Source organism: Acanthopagrus latus, chromosome 1, assembly GCF_904848185.1.
Source record: "Acanthopagrus latus isolate v.2019 chromosome 1, fAcaLat1.1, whole genome shotgun sequence".
NCBI lineage: Eukaryota > Metazoa > Chordata > Actinopteri > Spariformes > Sparidae > Acanthopagrus > Acanthopagrus latus.
This window is the reverse complement of record NC_051039.1, coordinates 27,761,147-27,778,443: the sequence shown is the minus strand read 5'-3', so window position 1 is coordinate 27,778,443 and position 17,297 is coordinate 27,761,147. Positions and strand designations below refer to the sequence as shown.

The following is a 17,297-nucleotide window of genomic DNA, read 5'->3' as shown; positions in this document are numbered from 1 at the left end:
ATCCTTCCAATCACATCGCCTCTTCTCCATCTTGTTACTTTTCTTTTTATAATTAGCTCATTTAAATGCAAATGACTTGGCTAGGTGCTTTTTTTTAATAAAGACACACAGAGAAGGAAGAAGAGCAAATAAACAGGAAGAGAGTAAAGATGGTGCATGAGAGAGTGTATGAGTAAACGCATATGGCAGTGTGTGTGTGAGTAGTTGTGTGGGAGCGCCATATGCTGCAAAATGGCAGCCCAGAGGGGGTGAGAGACTGATGAAGACAGAGTGTGAGAACTGGAAAGAGAGGAAAAGACAGAAGGGTGAACGCATGAAAGAGAGAGAGGACAACATGGAGAGAGAAAAAGTGTGTGTGTGTGTGTGTGTGTGTGTGTGTGTGTGTGAGTATGAGAGGGATAGTTTTGAGACTAGATTGAGTGCAGCAGACCTGTCAGAGCGCTGCGTGTCACGGAGGGTAGATGAAACCTGACATACTCCGGCTATCGCCCACTCCTCCCTCCATCATTCTTGCTCTGCGGCGGAGAGCGTCCCTCTCAGCCCTTTTCTGGAGAGTGGTATTGACTGCGTCGGTTCGATGTTGGCTATTTCCATTTTCTCCTGCGGGGAAAGAGGAGACAAAGCAATAGAAAGTGTACTTCACTTTCAGCGTGTCCGAGGGTGAAACCAGAAACTCATCACTCACTGTGACACTCTCTATCTTTTCACTTTCGCTCACTCTGTGTGTGTGAGACATCGCTTTTTATATACACACTTAAAACAGCTTCCAAAACAGGCCCGCAAACACATGCACGCACACACACACTCACACACACACACACACACACACACACACACACACACACACACAAAATGCTCTGTGTAGGTCATTCCCACGAGGGCCCAGATTGGAAGAGGGCATAAACAAAGCCAGGTACGGCAGTCCATCTCCACCTCACGCACACACACACACACACACACACACACACACACACACACACACACACACACACACACACACACAGGCTTACACATGAATAACATATAGACACACACTGATAAATAAAAGTACTTTCTTATGAAAAAGTATTTACATATAGCAGACATATACTGGCAGACAACACCCATTTACAGAGGAAGAACACACACACCGACACACACACACACACACACACACACACACACACACACACACACAAAGATGTACACACACCTCTGAGCTCAGCTGTGTGGAATGAGGCCACTTTGAAGTGCTTAAAAATGTCCTCCCTCCATCTCCACCACTATCTGCTCCCTGCGGGACGTCTGCAACGGCAACAACACCCCCCCCCACCTAAACACACACACACACACACACACTCCTCACATTTGGTCCTCACGTCTATATGCATGTATGAATGTAAGCACGCATCAGCACAAAGAACAGCGCTACCCTGCGTGACCGCAGCATTGAAATCACCTTGCTCTGCTCCGATAGCATCTCACAGAAAAATACACGCACACTCTCTCTCTCTTTCTCACACACATCAACTGAATTTTTCTACATGAAAGCTAACATTTGGAGTGGTAATGTACTCAAATTACTTTGACACACAGACTGAGGGAGAGATTCAAGAAAAATATTCATGGAGTAAGACAGTTTTTGGGGATGTTTAGGATGTTGGGAGGTTTTTAGCGAGCAGGTGAGGATGTCCACTCATGTTCTTCACTGGTACGAAAATAACTGATGTGTTTTTAATGGGTTTGCTCATTAAAACCATGTGAAGACATTTCCATTTCCACCAACAGAATAGTAATGTGTGTTATGTAATTTGTGTAAGCTGAAAACTTAAAACATATCATTATTACACATAATTATATTATACAACATGAATTATAATTGAAATACTCGATACACAATGCAAAAGGGGGATTCATTTGTATAAAGATCAGATGCTCCGCTTTCTTTCAGGGTGGTTCATAATATTGTTAATTATGTTTCCTTTTCTATTCAGCCACCTACACTTTCAGTTCATCTAATAAATCAGCTGAATGTATCGAACCTTGACATGGACGACTGACTGAGTTATACAACAAAATGTAGCACAACACCCTTGATTTAATGCAATAAATTACACCCAACAGGCTGACAGCTCCAGCCAGCGCTTGCCGTGAATGATCTTTTACTCTTGCACAATGTGTTTTTCATCTGTGGCATGTAGAAGATTTTTAGTTTTCAGATTTTTATTTATTCTGAGTACAAACACAAGACAAAACCACGATTACAACAGTAAAAAACAAGAATCTTTAGCACAAGCCACATTACTCAAAGAGAGGCAGAACATTACTCAGATATGCACCTTACATTGCTATTTGGTTTGTCAGTCTGCAATAACAGTATACGTTTAAACATACATGGAAGTATTTCAGCAGGTAACTATTTTGGTTATCAGCAACTGTCATTACATAAAGTTATTAGAAACTCAGAGCTTGCAGGTAGCCTGGACGTACCTCCTATTTTCACAAAGTTGATACTTCAAACCACTGTTAAATTTACTATATACATCACCTGATGACAGCCTCTGAGTTCAAAATACCACTCCTGCAAAAAATAATCCTTTGACCTTTTGTATCACATAACCGCTGATGGAAACACTGACTTCTGCTGGACTCCAACATGTGACATTCAGAGCACAGGACGTCACCATCCACCTGACCACTCTCACAGTTCTAGTTCTGCTTGTAGGATCTCACCTGGCCTTAAATCACACAACACTGCCCTGGATTTGATCCCTGCCATTTGCACTGTAGTTAACCCTCGTGTCGGCAGACACACATTCCTTCCTAACAAGCAAGCGGAGGTCGATATTACATCCTCTAATTCTAGCCCGCAGGCACATGCAACACCCAGCCCCAAATCTAATTTTGCCCCAGGCTTTTTTGGGGGCCATGACTGTCAGAGCAGGCAGCTAGTTGCTTCTATTTCACAGGTAATCTCTCCTGTATTGACTTAATGGGTCCTGGCTCTGTAATAGAGGTCATTTAGTGCAATGGTTTAGTGCTGTGGAAGATTACGGGCCAGAGTGGGGCTTACCAATCCTAATGTTACATTTTAGCTGCAATTTGGGGATATTTACACTCTTCCTTCAATCCCTGAAACCCTGTGGTCCCCCCCCCCCCAAAAAACCCCTGGAGTAGCACTCAAACAGCCCCTGGAGAGCAAAGATTTACAGGATCATCTTCCCATGTGTGTGTACGTGTGAGCGCAGCGCAGTTTGGGGATGGCTGAGGGGTATAGATTGATTTGGTTTTGTTGGGCGGAGAGGATTTTCACCATAGCGAAGCTTTAGCTCTTTGAAAGTGTCTCTCTCCCTCTCTCTCTCTCTCGATTTCTCTCCCACTCACTTCCTCTTTTCAACAGGGACAGGGAAGTAATTAACAGCTACTTAAATTCTCTTGATGGATTTTGTGGACAGAGTAGAGAGGGGAAGGGGGCAGCATGGTGAAAAACGGGCTCTATCCTCTTAATGCCACCATTTCAGAGAGTAATTTGTCCTGGAGAATTCTTTGAAAAGATTGAAAAAAAAAAATCTATTTCCTGATGTGGCATTATTCAGTAATGAAGCAGAATAATACAAGAAGCTGCTAATGCATTATAAAAACCCTCTTTGCATTTATGCTGCCATTGATTGCATCAAAATTTCGACTCTCCCTCCTGTCTGAGAGTGGTTCAGCATACAGCTGCCCTGTCTCACACACTTGCTTTTTAATGCTGATCAAAACACATTCAGTGTTTTCTATAAATCAAACTCTATTTCCCATTGTTTACTCTCTAACCTACAAGTCAATGAAAACTGAACTGCTGACTCTCCTCCTGTTACAAACTAAAATCAATTCCCAACACACCACAAGCATAAATCAACATCCTGTTGACACGTTCCAACTTGTCAACAGGAAACCAATAAAACCTTGATTCCAGACGAATACTTGTTTAACAAGTCAATCACAAGCGTATTTTACTCCTCTGACCAAAGAGTAGTCCCTAGATGGAGACGGCAGCACTTCCTGTCAACATGTTTCTGCTTCCTCTCAGGGCCCCCTGTGCTAACGGCTGTGTCATGTGTGTCAGGGCTGCCAGATCAGATGTCCCTTGTCCTGCGCGGATATCAAACCAGACAATGGACCTCCTGCTGCAGGCAGAGAGGACGCCGTCTACCCAGAAAGCATTCATTTCCCTTCTCGGGCTAATCCTCAATCCCAGGAGAGAAGAGCAGGAGGCTAATGAATACAGAGGAGGAAATGTGAGTCTGCAAGGCGCTGCAAGCTCCACGCCATCAAACGCACCGTATCTTTACATACATATACTGTTTATTGTTTGGATAGAAGCATGGATGCATCAATACATCCATAAATATACTGCTCTCTCGCTCTCTCTCTCTCTCTCTCTCTCTCTCTCTCTCTCTCTCTCTCAGACACACACACCAACAAACACACACACTCATTTTGTTCAGCTCAACTGTTGTCATCAGTATAAATATTCAATGCAATGTAAGGGGAAACGCTTGAATGTGCACAGACAGACAGACAGACAGACAGACAGACAGACACACACACACACACACGCACGCATGCAACCCTGTTAAATCTATCCAAGATAGGATCAGCAGTTAGATAAGTCTCATTATGAAACAGTATGATTATGGAACTACATCGGCCTACTTTCCACACAGGTGTGTATGTGTGTGTGTTTATATGAGTTGCACAACTGTGGCAATTAAATATTCACTGTCCATCAACCTTGACTAACCTTATGCTGTTATGCAGGCAGGTGTTTGTGTATTTGTTTTTGTCTCTTTAATAACTTTCAAACTGATATTTTTCAAAGACAGACAACAACATGGCTGAAATGCAACTTGTTAGTCAACTCGATGGCATTGACTCTGTCAGTGGTGGATGTTAATCTGTTGTGTTTTATTCAGTTTGCCTGGTAGACCACGCCCATTACGAAAGGGATCAAGGTGGAGGGCATCACAGCAACTTGATGGTTTATTTTAAACTCTACTACTTTCCTAATGCTTTTACAGTTACATTTAATGACATCAATTTATTTTCTTTTAGTCCTTTTAATTGGAAGGTTTACATTAGTTATAAATACTTATATGATTGTGTTCATTCACTGATATATGATCAGGGCTGACTGACTTTAAAACAGTTCAGTTATGATTTTATAGAGAATTTCTTTATTATCCTCACACAAAACTGATTCACTTATCGTCACCTCTTTTGTGTTGCTACAGTGACCCAATTCCAAACCCCCCCGTCCCCCATTCAACACTTCACCTTAACACAGCACACTGTGTTTATCTGTTTTCATCCTTTATCAGAAAGATCAGCTTGTCTCAAACCAATCGGGTGATATCATGGTATTAGTTGTAATGTGAAGGGGCAGAAAAAGGGAAGAGTCCTGATTCTGTAAAAGTGAGGGCTGACACCTCTATCACTACCTGTCCAGCCAGAAGCCTGTAATCTACCTCCATCAGGTGTCTGATGGCTCTGCATATAAATACCCACCATTACTGAGAGCCCGGCAGGGGACTGATCGAACACAGGCTAGAGCCGTGGCCCTCCTTAACACGCACACACACGCACACACACACACACACACACACACACACACACACACACACACGCACACACACACACACACACCTACATACACACTGCAGGCATAAAAATATCACATCCTCAACTGGTAATCGCAAGCAAACGTTCTCAAAATAGAAGCGATAACTCCTACTCAAAGCCAATATATAGATCCAGTGAAGTGTAAAAGGCCTTGGTAATGCTTTTAGGCCCTAACTCGAGAGCTGTGTGTGTCGGTGTGTGTGTATGTGTGGACTGGGGGTGAGAGTACCAGGGCCATCTCAAGCTGAGGGACAGATGCCTCCTGACTGCCCTTCCCCTGAATCGATAGCCCTCGCTCTAGGTTTTAATTAGCTAATCAGTGGAACATGGGCTTTTAAGCGTGGTGGGAGAACGCGGTTAAAACCTGCCGTCAATACCTATTAAAATGGCTGCCTCAGCTGTGGCAGTGCAGGCAAGGCCATTGGCTCACAGCCATTGTCTTTTATGGCATTCGAACCAGCTTAATGCTGTCATGAAACTCAATGAATAGCTGGAAGGGCAGGGCAGAGTTAAACAGCAGGGAAGGACACAAAACTGCACAGAGGTAATGGGTTGCAAGTCACAAACTTGCTTTACTCTCCACTGCAGTTGTAAAGTCTGAATATTTTATTCCTTTTTTTTGAGAATTTAAAAACATATATTTTGCATATATACAATTCTGTTGTTATTAGTGATTGTTTCCTTTATATTTTACACGACAGTCAATCCAAGAATCAATATATGATCTTACTGTTGACATTTGTTTCTGTCAGGCTGACAACTTGACTCTCTGGTAGTAACTGGTACAATAACTCTGTAGGAATGAACTGACACTCAAGGAGGATGTTTGTTGGCTTAGGAAAAACAAAACCATGCCCTGTGAATCTTGGCTGAATCTTCCTGCGACAGGCCGCTGTGTGTACTTGTCACATTCTCTAAATACTGTACCAGAGGGATTAAGATGGAGTGACAAACCACCAAGAGACAGGCCAAGTATTCAACAGCCACTATGTCCTATTTTGCTTCTGTGTGTGTGTGTGTGTGTGTGTGTGTGTGTGTGTGTGTGTGTGTGTGTTAATGAGTTGGGATGACATGTTTGCTTTGTGTCCAAATGCCTACATGTTTGTGTGTGATGTGCACGTGAACGCCCATGTCAAGACCTTAATTTATGAGCTTGCTGGGCATGTCAGCAGGCCCACTGTGCTTGACTCTGTGCCATGTATTTGTATATGCGTGTGTGAGAGTTAGTGTGCACTGGCCACATTCATGTTTACCTTGAGCTTGAGTCTGGAGGTGGTGTCTGAGTTGGGGTGACAACACACTGTTGGTTTTCCACCCGTGGTCACCAGTCAACTTCCAGGACAGTGCAGGGGCCTCCGGATGAAAACACACTGAGCCCAGGGCGAGAAACAAAGAGGGACAGAGAAGTTATTAGTAGATCCTGACTTGCAGGAACTGTTTGCATATCGTAGCTGATGCAACCTAAAAAATAAAAAAAAGTAAAAGTAAACTGTACAAGATCCAGCGTGGAAATAAGCAGGCTTTGTTACCTATGTGACACTTTCTGTTTCCTCTCTGTTTCCACACTAACCACTGACTATCTCTGGGACAACTCCCACGTAGCCATCAGTGGCCTCTAATTAGAGTTAAGTTTGATTTAGCTCCACTGTGATGATATGGAGCAGAGTTAGAAAAACACAACTGATGCAACCCAGAGCAACTGTTTAGTCTGTCATGGTTCAGACACACACACACACACACACACACACACACACGCACACACACACACACACACACTTGTCTTGTGCCTCCACTTGGGAAGATGATCATGCAAGTGGCGTAAGATTAGCTGCTTTGAGCATCTATAGAATATCACTGTGAATGACCACTGAAATAACACCACACTGCATGAACTCAGTCTCAGATCCACTGATTCTTTTCATGAAGTGCACTGATGAAGTGAGTCAAGTTATAGCCATCATTCCTTATTGATTTCCCTTTAACCTTTTTATAACCACTACAAAGGAAGAGACATAGATAAAAAGAGTGAGTGAGAGCGTCCTCAAAGCTTTAAACGAACAAGAATGTGGATTGTGAAATGGAGCAGGGCAATATGGCCTTACAAAATTATACTGCAATATGTCAAGGCTATATTGCAATACCAAAGTCCTTTTTGTCAAGTCTTGCCAAGTACATTAAATTAAAACCTGGACACAGTGCTGGAGGAGGAGCCCCACTCAGACCTGCGAAAGTCAGAAAAGCTTGACTTCACCGGCTTTAAATTAAGTCATATCTTCCATGTTGTGGGGCCGACAGACAAATCAAATATCACAATACATTTGATCAAATATCTCGGTATCAATATTAGAACAATAATGTTGTGATGACGACTAGTGCTTTCACAAAATATTCACAAAATTAGATTCTTAATAATCATCAGAAATGTAAATACAATTCTAAAGTGGGTAAAGCCAAGTATTAGACCAAGTCTAGTTATGCAACAGGCAAGTTAGAAAATTACATTAATTCAACGTAATGACGACATTTATGTCATGACGCGATATGGCAACATCCTGAAAACACTATATAATATATAAGTTGTACACTGAATGCACATGCTTTGTTTTTACATTTGATAGTGAAGTTATTCTCACGCTTACATGTGAAAAACCAAACTGACAAGTTGTTCAGACTCAGATGTTTTCTCCTGACAGGGTGTTGCTGTCGTGTGTGTTAAAGGCCATTAGTCCGTCAGCTGATCAGCAGTTTACCTTGTGTGTCATCAGTCCAATGCACAAAGTACGGATGCAAACAATATGGGAATCCCAGTTTTACTACAAGCGTTCAAACAAACAAGGCACTGTCACTGTGAGACTTGACTCAAGAGTGAAATCTTTAAACCATATCAGCTGTTACAAAACACTGTGGTGTGCTGGCTGGACTGACTGGCTGTTTTGTTTCAGATAGAACTGCGTGTAGTGATTTGGGATAAAGGGAGCTCTGCTGAGGTGTAATCCAGCACGAGGCATATTTGAAGGTTGGTTTGTAACAGAAATATTTAAAATGCATTTTGAAGGGATAATTACAAAGTTCTTGTTGGATTAAATGCTTTTCCTCAAAGCAGCTTCAGCTGAAGCAGGAGGTTTCACCAATTGGCTCAGACTGTCTTTTGTGGCCTGAGAAGAAATATTTCTCATTTGACAAATCTGCTCTTATGTCATGTAGAGGGCTGCCCTTCAAAGATTATGATCTGAATCACTTTCAGATAAGATCTGCTTCATAGAGTATACAGAGACATTTTGAATTTGAAAGAGTCTCTGCAGCCCTTTGCTATCAGTAACAGCTTCCAAAGCCCACAGCGATGTTTGGATAGAATTTTCTAAAGACAAAGCACCTCGTCAAAACTACTTTACTTATGACTGGATGTGAAAGACAAAACCCTTCATTTAGAATTTTCTCACAGCACAACCAGAACTAAGCATTTGCAAAACATGATCAAACCAGATAACAAAAATCAATTACTCACCAACTCAATTCAATGTCTGAACTCATTTTTTAAACAACATAAAATAAATACCATATAAAAAAAAGGGATCCAGATCCATTTCTATCACTATACTAACACTATATCATGTAGCCGTGCACACCGTTTGCTTTGCCACATCATCCTCCTGCCACAGTGCATGAGCTCACCAGCACATTACTGCTTTACAAATCCACAACTGCTTTTATGAGGTGCGATTGGTTGGCCCAGAGAACTCTGGGGAATTCAATATTTTTTCAAAGGCATAATACACACCGGTGTGGAGCAATAAAAGAAAGAACAACAAAAGTGTCCATTCTCACTAGAAAGGAGCAAAGGAGGGAGAATGAGGGGATTGGTCAGAGAGGGAGAGGGAATGAGTGTGTGTGTGGAATCACTCAGTGCTTTAATACGATGACACCAGGCTGGCCGAGGCTATTATCAGTCTTGTAGACCGCTCTGAACACAGACAGAGAGGCAGAAAGAGAGAGCACCCCCACTTTAATAAAAGGGGCCCTTTGCCGTTGCCTGATTAGAAATATCATTTCCTGATGCCCGATTTTAACTCCTTTAAATTGGTCAGAGCCCAGCATGGATAGACTGTATATAATAAGCTGCAGGGAAGAAGGACTGTAAAATAACTGAGTTGATAGACAGGGAACGGCAGCAGTGCCTGCTCGCACACATATATGTGTGCGTGCACACTCATCTACACAGTGGCCATGCAATTGCTAAACCTGGTGAGGTGCAGGTGCTTTAATCTAAATCGTCTGCCTCTGCTTTGATTTCCTTCCATGAGTTTAATCTCCTGCCTCTTCAGCCTGTCCCTCAAAGAAAACAGAGGCATAAATAAACCAGCAGCTTCCAGTGGGACGACTCACACACAGGCAGCCACACATGCACATGCGCGCACACACACACACACACACACACACACACACACACACACACACACACACACACACACACACACGCACACACGCACGCACACACACACACACACCAGGTGACCTACATAACAAACCTGGTCACCATCATTAACTGCTGTATCTCCAGTGTAACTCACACTATCCATGTGTTCACTCTGCACCTGAGATGATTGTCATGTAAAGTGTATTCCTGTGTGACTTCGACCGACGTTCTTCTTTCACTGCTATTACTGTGATTGTTGCCGTCAATTATTATCATCATAATTATTCATGAGGCTAATTATCATGTCATTTTTCACATGTGTATGTTAGCATCAATGCCACAGCAAATAGATTATGATCACTGTTATTAAATGCTTCATCTCTCTATGCGTGTGTGTGTGTGTGTGTGTGTCTTTGCATGATTACATTATCATCATGAGGAGAAATGGTCGTTTTGGAATGAAACAGACACTCCTTCCCAGCTGAGTGAGGGAGATGGCCTGATAAGTGGGGAGGTAATAAATAGCCTGATCCTGCCGAGAACAGCATGCCGACAGCCGCACACACACGCACGCACGCAAACACACACACACACACACACACACACACACAGAGTCCCCCCCACACCCCTTTCAGTCTCTCTCTCTCTCTCTCAGTTCGGCCCCTGTGGCCAAAAAGGCATCTGCTGCTCATGCTGATGTCATCTGGAGATAATAACTGGGCCCAGCGTGGCACCGGGCCACAGCCAGCGTCTCAGACCCCCTCCACGCTGCATGGGCTTACTACGATCTGGCAACCTGCATCTGGGGGTGGGGGTGAGGGGTTGAGGCTAAGGACCTGGCAACCCACAGCTGGGGGGGGGGCTGGGTTGGTAGGGGGTGGGGGTAGTGGCGCTGGAGACATGCAAAGCGTAGCCGCTGGGCCGGAGGGCACCGGCAGTGAACAAGTTACTCTGGGTGTGTTCAGGGTCTGGCAGCCCACAAGTAGAGTGGATATACAGTTTTCTCCCCCACTACGAGCCAGACAACCTCAGTGACTGTAGAGAGGAGGGAGCAGCACCGCCTACGGCAAAGGGGGATTTTTTATTTTTTTCATTTTTCACAAACAACAGTGACTGTAAACTGGCAACAAAGCCAACATGTAAACACACTGTGGATTGTTGCTTTTGGGTGCAGAATGTGTGCTATGTTGTGAGAGTGTGTGCTTGTGTGGTTTGTGAGGGGGTGCACAATTGTGCTGATTGTTTGGTTATTAATGCTATATTTTCAATGTGCAGAATGGATTTTTAAATATTCGGTTTCAAAATGCGTTATTGGCATTGGTGCAGTATTTTCTTACACTGCCAACAATGACAAGATGGTACAATCAATGGAAAATATCAAGGTTAATTATATATGCAATGCTGATTCAAGGCCAATTCAAGGTGTGGTAACTGCATATTTGCTCACTCATTATATTGCACCGTTTTTTTAAATCCATGTAGCTACTGAAGGAAAGACTGAAATAATTCATAACTGGAGATTTAGCATTTGGCATATTGATGAACTTTGTGTACACCTCACCTCGTGTTCAGTGTCACCTGTGGTTGGCTGCAGCCCCCCGTGACGGTCAAACAGAGGAAAACAGCTAAAAGACGGACAGATGTTGTGTATTTAGGATTCAAGAGCGATTCAAGAAGACACAGAATTGTGTAACTGTATAATAGTTAATGTACATGAAAAGGTTTTGTGTTCACCTGTCCGTTTAATGACATCTAAAAATATATCTGACCCTTTAAACTCCAGCTACCTCTCACTTTGACTTTTTTTAAATGTTTATTCAACAGTCTGACCTCAGATATATTGTACATACCCTCGATATGAAAATTACATTAAAAAAGTTTTATTGGCACAAATGTTTAGGTTATATTATTTCCAAAGCTCAATTACATATTATTGAATGATAACTTGAATGCTTCTCCTCTGACACTGGTCTCCTCACATGAAGCAGTCTGTGAGGATCGGGGAGAAGGATCAGCCCAGAATTATTTATCTTTTCAAAGAAAATTCTCTTGATTAATTTTATTTCTCACAGTAAATTAAGTGGTGTGATTCAGTCTCAGCCTCTCTTTTAGTACAAAGTGAACACAGCCTGGCCTCCCTGGGCAGCCTGTTCTACCTGTGATGATCTGTCTCTATTGGCAGGCTCTGTCCACTCTGTCTGCACATTGTCATTCTGCTCAGCATTATAATCAGTCCTGGTTGTCTGATACTCCACTACCTTCAAATAGTTGTTTGCCACAATGTGCTGCTTTCAATACCTGTATTCCAATCTTCTATTAAACAACAAATGCAAAAGACAAAGACATAATAAATGTTGTCTGTGATGCACTATGGCTCACTCAGCCAGACCTGCCACTGCTTCAAATCAGCTGTGTGTTGGTGTTGTGTAAATGCACTAAAAATTGAGGTGAAGCAGTTTTTAGTTTCTTTTCTCTTCACCTGTGGGTCAAGTTTCCTGAAAACCTGACATTAGTTCAAACAGCTCACTTTAAAACAGGTCATAAAATGTTATTGTTTACTGTGGCTGTTTTTAATCTTTGACTTCGTATTTGCTCCTTTGTTTTATTGCCTTTGTAAAAGCAATTTTAAAAATGTCTTGTGTCTTAACCAGGTGGAACAAACTGTAACTGCATTACTGTCAGCTGAAGGTAAAAATAAAACAAGCCTTACGCATTTGGGATTTTTTTTCCCTCCATGCAGTTGTATGGAACTCTTTCAAAACTGTGACTTCTGTGTACAGTTACACTTGTATATATGTTTATGTGTAAATCTCCAATCTTCCAATTGCCATTATGTGATGTTACACACAGAGAACAACACAAGATTCCAAGCAGCCTAAAATGAAATATCCCACTGAACACTATGTATAGATGTGTGAGTATACTTCTGTTTGTAATGACACCAACAACCATGGAATCAAAATGTGAGCACAGTTTATGACACAGCATCTGTTCGCTAACCTTAATCAAGTGTCTGTCACTGTAAATATGATGTCCTTGATGCTTCTCTCAACCCGACTGACGAACAAATATTTTGGCACACATATAGCAATTATTTTTTGATAATTACATTTTGAAATGTAAAATTAAGGTTGAAATTTGGCTTTTAAATAGTTCAAATGACATTAGCGACAGTTCTGATCAAACCTCTTAAGGTTCCAGCATTTCCTACTTCCCACTGGCTTTCATAGTCTCCTGCAGCAAAGTACATACACACACATAAATGGACACACAGTATCACGTGTACACTTCACGCACTTCGCGCGAGCACACATACACGCACACACACGAGACATACACACGAGACACATCTCGAGTGAGCTTGTTCATAATGCAGATAATGTACAGGACCCACAGACACGCACACAGCTCAAACTGACATTACGTTACCACAAGGTCAGCCACTCCCGCCATAATTCACCTTGCCACAGTCCTCTGTGGGTTGGTAAATCTAGCTGTGTACATGATCACTGAGGTAAGAGCACAGTATCTGTTCACCGGCCTGATGTGCTGAAAGGGGCTGAAACAAGAGAACAGAACAGAGGAATTGAGTTACTTTGGACAGGATGGCTCCCTTCCCTGCCGCCCACCTAAACTGCGGTCCATTATTGGAGCTCTTAAAGGAGCTAACAGGCGTCAATCTGCCCATTTGGACAGCAGTGAGTGGGTGGACTATTAAGTGGCTGCCTGGATGGCCTCTCCTATTGTCTTCCTCTGTTTCTACCTCGCTGACACGCTCGGCCCTTTCCCCTGCTCAGTTGTTTTCCGCTTTTCATTGTTATTTCTTTTTAACGTCAATCCTAATTACCTGCCCATTTATTTCTCACTGCCCTTTTCATGTCTACCTCTAGCTTGCACCTCCCATCCCTTACTGCCTTTATCGCTTTTTACCTTCATCCGCCTCTCTCTCTCTGTCTGTATCTATCTGTGTCTCAGACCTGCTTGGCTGCTATCTGTGAGCATCAAACCCTCTGTGCTGACTGCGTCTGTGGAGTAGTAGGAAGCCTTGAAGACGAAGAAATCAAATTGTCTGCTAGCAACTAATTCCCCCCGACATCCACTTCAGCCTGGCTGTCTTTGCCCACATCCTGGAGGAAGGGGGGGGGGGGGGGATGGAGGGTGCAGCAGGGGGAGACTGTGGAGGTAGTGAATGTGTGTGTGTGTGTGTGTGTGTGTGTGTGTGTGTATGTGTGTGTAGGAGAGAAAGTGTGTGTGTGGGGGGCAGTTGGCTGGAGGCTGATTCTGACTCCCTGTGCTTCTTGTCAGATTGACCGTGGATCAACCTGAGGCTCAGACCTCACCTCAGCATGAATCTACAACACATGTGCGCACATGTATACACCTGCACACGCACGTATCCCATGTTCACCATCCCTCTACACACTGCTACATTTCTTCATAACTACATCTGGACAGGCTTACAAACAAGCACTCAAAGTAAAACCTACCAGATCCTTCTCTTACAAAAGCAAAGGAAGCATAAAAATAGATTTTTTGTGTGTGACTCCTTGTAGGGATTCTCAAAATCAGTGAATCACATGAATAGCTGGAGGTTAAATATTACTACAGACTGATACTTACTACTAGACTGATACATCAGAGGGCCATAGTGTCTCTTTATCTTTGATTTTTAATAGTCTGTTTACTGAAGTTTAGAGCCGCAACTAAAGATTATTTCCAGGATTAATTGATTAATCATTTAATTAATTTAGTATAAAATGTAAAAGTTGTGAGGCCAAAGAGAAGTCTTCAAATAGATTACTTTATCCAACCATCTGTCCAATGCCCAAAGAATCTTCATCTACCTTCAAGAAGGACAAAGAAAAGCAGTAAATCCTCACATTTAGTGAATTGAAACTAGAAAATGTTTGACACATGTACTTGAAAAATGACTGAAATAATCAGTAGATTATTACAGTTGTTGCTTATTAATTCTTGTTTCTACTGACCAATTGATTAATCAACAATTGTAGCAGCTCTTATATGTTATCAAATCTAGTATCAGTTTAACATAATCTAAGAAGTTTTAGAGCTGCTCTTCAGCATGTTAACTGAATGCCACAGATGTGCCTGCAGACAGAATGGAGTGTGTTGACTGAACATATAATATGTTCAACATGCAAAAACTGCATCCAGTAGATACCATATCAGAGCTTATAGACAAAAATGCAGGTGTATTATAAAAAGAGAACATGGCTATACACATCATCAGCTGCTTTACTTAAACCCAGCGTCAAGATAAAACAAAGAAAAATAATTGCAAAAGTATACAGCCTCGGTTTATCTTTGGATCACAATAAGCCTCTATTTGCTCATAATCTTCATTCAATAATTCAATGTATAACAACACTCTTAATTTAGATGCTACTACACGCTACACACAAGTCCTCTTCTGAAGGCTTCACTTCAAGCTGACTCTGTAACACACTCCTGTACACGCTCATGCAAGGGTTCATGTATCGGTTGATCCCTACATTGAGACAAAGCCCATGAAATGAGGTAATAACAGGAGACCTCCAGTCTCGTCATTATCTGTGGTTTACTGTGAGTAAATGACATCATTATCAGAGGCTATTGATTGTCTTCTGGCCGGGTGACAGCAGGTCAGCTAATAGATGGTGGTTATTCCAGCCGAGGCTACGTTTATAGACTGGAGAGAGCTTTAGACCAACACATTAGCGCTTCAGAGGAGACGGGCAGTAAACTACAAGATGTGATTATCCAACACACCATCGACATTATGTCTCATATTTATATAAAGACTTTGTGAAGAAATTAAAACACCCCTGCCTACATAAAACCGCTCAACACAACTCAGTTAATTTTCCGTAACAGCCGCAGCCTGCGTGTACACTCAAACAAAGACACGCCTGTATTCATGCACATGTTCATACCAACGAACACACTAACACTGAAACACAGATTTTGTCTGCACAGATGAGCGAAAAGTCCAACACACATAAGTGTTCTGAATGTCTCTTATGTCTCAATGACGCTTGAAAAATTAAAAGTTATTAGATTCATTTGATTTCATTCCATCAAAAGCAGTACACAACCATTTTTGAATCTCATGATTTTTCTGATGACCAACCAACCATTTTCCAACCAGCAGGAACTCAATGTTCAGGCTTTATTTGCCAGCCTCACCTTCATGTATTTCCTCTCGACTGCATCTCTCTGTATTTTCAACCTACTGCTCCATACATTTTTTATAAAAGCCTTCTTCATTCTTCTTTCTCCACCTCGTTTCTCACAATTCCCCTATTTTGGAGAGACTTACACTGAAATGGTATTTTTTGCTTTTATTCTGCAAAACTTTTGTGTGTGCCAGCTCTTTCTCCTTTGCTCTCTGCACCCTCTCTCTTCTTCATCCCTCTCTCTCTCCCTGAATCTTTCTTATCCCAGCTGTGGTTTCGCTGGCTGAGTAGGACGGTGCTGCCATGTGGTCGGACCATCACCGCAGTGACTCTGACCCTGGCATTGTGTATCTCTGACTCTCTCTGACCTCTGGGTACAATGGCTCCACTCACAACCTTCCTGGCTGCCTCAGCCCTCACTGTCAGCCAGAGAATGGACGGGGAGAAAAGAGCCTGTGATGGAGGAGAGTGGGGGGCAGAGTGAGAGCAGTGGGAAGAGGGAGGGAAAGTATGTGTGTATGTCTGAACATACATGATATGTTGATAAGGTACAGCAACAACAGTTCTGTTATTCTACTGCAAATATGCACATCACATGAACCAGAATATTCTAGGAATTTAATCAAGTATTTATGGCAGATACTGTCCATCCACCGCTGTTCCAGCCATCAACACCTACATTACACCTACACCTGCTGAAACACCGAAATCCCACAGAGCAAATTCTGGATACTTCTATGCACCCTTTAATGAGCATCTCCCTTTGTTTAAAAAATGGAATGGATCAGATCATTGCTAAAATTTAATACAATGTTCTCTGAGTGTGAACACGAATGTGTCCCAACAAGTTTGTAACAAATGATCTGAGGAACAGATGCCAAACATCCTGTACCTGCCTGTCCTCATTCACTGTCATTTTCTCTTTTATTTCTATTGACTTTTCATTTTAAAAATCAATTTTGATTGATGTGTGCTGGGGTTTTTAAAGATGGCACCCTTAATTATCTTAATTAATCATCACTATTTACATTGTGTGCCTGAGTATTACATAGCCAACTAAGATT

General features: G+C 42.3%; 2 long non-coding RNA genes across 2 annotated transcripts in view; both read right to left on the bottom strand.

The window, feature by feature from the left end:
* Nucleotides 1-9,282, bottom strand: part of LOC119024525 — a 48,640-nt gene extending 39,358 nt beyond the window's left edge. The window contains exons 1-3 of the long non-coding RNA XR_005076489.1: nucleotides 9,149-9,282; nucleotides 6,897-7,013; nucleotides 431-600 (exon numbers count right to left, since the gene is read on the bottom strand). This is a non-coding gene — a long non-coding RNA (uncharacterized LOC119024525). The remainder of the gene's footprint in view (nucleotides 1-430; nucleotides 601-6,896; nucleotides 7,014-9,148) is intronic.
* Nucleotides 9,283-16,435: 7,153 nt separating this feature from the next.
* Nucleotides 16,436-17,297, bottom strand: part of LOC119025243 — a 10,293-nt gene continuing 9,431 nt past the window's right edge. The window contains exon 3 of the long non-coding RNA XR_005076749.1: nucleotides 16,436-16,686. This is a non-coding gene — a long non-coding RNA (uncharacterized LOC119025243). The remainder of the gene's footprint in view (nucleotides 16,687-17,297) is intronic.